This window comes from Geospiza fortis, unplaced genomic scaffold (genome assembly GCF_000277835.1).
Source record: "Geospiza fortis unplaced genomic scaffold, GeoFor_1.0 scaffold78, whole genome shotgun sequence".
NCBI lineage: Eukaryota > Metazoa > Chordata > Aves > Passeriformes > Thraupidae > Geospiza > Geospiza fortis.
In genome coordinates, this window is record NW_005054339.1 from 2,003,711 (window position 1) to 2,006,214 (window position 2,504).

At 51.6% G+C, this 2,504-nt stretch overlaps 1 protein-coding gene across 1 annotated transcript in view; it reads left to right on the top strand.

Annotated features, from left to right (window-relative positions):
- The window catches only part of SFMBT1 (Scm like with four mbt domains 1), a 39,328-nt gene that overhangs the window by 9,736 nt on the left and 27,088 nt on the right, over positions 1 to 2,504 (top strand). The window lies entirely within an intron of this gene.

The window sequence follows — 2,504 nt, forward strand, 5'->3', positions numbered from 1 at the left end:
CCGTGGCGCGGAGAGCGCCTGTGGCTGGGGACAGGCTGCAGGGCCGAGGGTGAGCGAGTGGGTGCCAGAGGAGCTGCCCTGGCACGGAGAGAGCTCTGCTGGAAGGAAAGACATGATTCCGACTCCCTCTCAACCAATGAATAGGACAAATAGGTTGTTGGCAATGCTTAGGATGAGTATGGCAATTAGGAAGAATAGCAGGTAGGTGAAAAATTTTGTAATGTAGGAGTCTGAGGCCATATATCATGTTGCAAATTGTAGGATAGATCATGATACAAACAGTGCAATGGGGAAAAGGGTAAGGGAGTAGAAGTCTATTTTTAGATTTTGAAGTTTATAATGAATTTTCATTCTCAGAAGGAGGTGAGGCTTTCTGTTCTGGAGTGGATGTAGATTGTTATTGGGATTAGGCTGATTAAGAAGGAGGTTTTGACTGTAGGCTGCGGGGCCCAGGATGAGCGGGTGGGTGCCACAGGAGCTGCCGTGGCACAGAGAAAGCTGCTCTGGATGTGGGACAGGCTGCGGGGCCCAGGATGAGCGGGTGGGTGCCACAGGAGCTGCCCTGGCACAGAGAAAGCTGCTCTGGATGTGGGACAGGCTGCGGGGCCCGGGATGAGCGGGTGGGCGCCGGAGGAGCTGCCGTGGCACAGAGAAAGCTGCTCTGGATGTGGGACAGGCTGCGGGGCCCAGGATGAGCGGGTGGGTGCCACAGGAGCTGCCCTGGCACAGAGAAAGCTGCTCTGGATGTGGGACAGGCTGCGGGGCCCGGGATGAGCGGGGGGGCGCCGGAGGAGCTGCCGTGGCACGGAGAAAGCTGCTCTGGATGTGGGACAGGCTGCGGGGCCCGGGATGAGCGGGGGGGCGCCGGAGGAGCTGCCGTGGCACGGAGAAAGCTGCTCTGGATGTGGGACAGGCTGCGGGGCCCGGGATGAGCGGGGGGGCGCCGGAGGAGCTGCCGTGGCACGGAGAAAGCTGCTCTGGATGTGGGACAGGCTGCGGGGCCCGGGATGAGCGGGGGGGCGCCGGAGGAGCTGCCGTGGCTGTCCAGCCGGGATTGGCCGCAGTTCAAGGCAGGGCTCGCTAAACAGCAGGCGAGCCGGCTTTCCTGGGAGCTCCTTGTAGCAATTAAGTGGCAACAGAAGTTACTAATTGACCCTTTCAGTGTGTGAAGTGACCTGTGGCTCATTTAAGGAGCTTAAGTGCCCCTGGGCGGTTATCTGATGATAACGGGGCTGGGGACTCGCCGTGCGGGGCTGGAGCAGCCCCGGCTCCCTGCGGCACTCGCGGGGCGCTGCTGCTCCGGGTGCCCGGCCGGTGCCTCTCCCGCCCTGCTCCCCTTCCCTTCGTGTCACCCCAGGCAGGACGGGCTTTTTGGGGCTGGAGTGGGGTGGGGTTCTTGCTGCCGGGGGATTTTTGATGCGAAGGGTGAGATGGTTTTCTTTGGGTGGGAGGAAAAATCAGAATTTGCTCCTGTGCCTGCCTGACCAGAGCTTGTGTTTGTTGCCTTTTGATTCTGGAGCTGTGAACTTCAGCGCTTTTATGGTCATATAAAACTAAAATTCTGTTGAAATGAGTTGAGAAATCTTAATCTATTTTAACAACGTTTTGCAATGAAATTGTTTTTCTTAGAATGGCTTGCAGCCAAAGCTTTGATCGGCTCCACCCTAATTTGCAAACAACTGTGGTCTGTGTCTTAACCTTTTATTTCCTAAAAAAATTTCAAAATAAAACTCCTTATTTATTTCTCTGGGTAATTTCTTCAGTAAGTTAAAAATTATTCTTTAAAAGTGATGGTGATATTCAAGCTCAGAATCTTTTGAGTTATGAAAGGCCAAAATAACTAGCTGTGGTTGGTTAAAAACAGACAAAGTTGGGTTCTGGAGAGATAAGAGCCTCTTTTAAAATAGATAATGTCATCAGCAAACAACAGCTAACTGAATATACATTTTTAAGTTTTGGGAAGTGATAACTCCTAGAGTCACAATGAAAAGGCAAAGATGAGCTTAACCATCAGTCTGAAGGTAAAAAGAGCCTATTAAACTCAAGACTTGTAGGTTTTTAGTCTATTTAACATATCTCAGACTTTTGGACAAATATTTGCTCCTTTCTATTGGAAGACGGAATTGTCCCAGAGCTTACTTAGCTTGTTAGCCTGTCCAGGGGGCTGATAAGGACACGTGGTGGTAATAAATTCAGTTTTTTTCTGTGTAATGTTTCCTACTTGAACGAGTGCTGCTGGAAAGATCAGTTACTGCCTGCCCTAGGAAGGGCACGGGGTGTAGGAAATGCCAGTGTCCTGTAACCTTTGCTGAGCTCTCCTTGGGCTTGTGATACACAGAGATTTCTCTGTTTTCAAATATAAACAAGGTATCAGGTTTCCTGGTCCTGAGAGGGGGAAAGCTCTGTTGTTCATTCATAGACAGCTCTGGGGCAGATGGTGAAACCAAGCCTGAAAATGAAAATGAAAGCTCTGCTCTTGTGTGCTGTCCCTGCACCCCCATTTT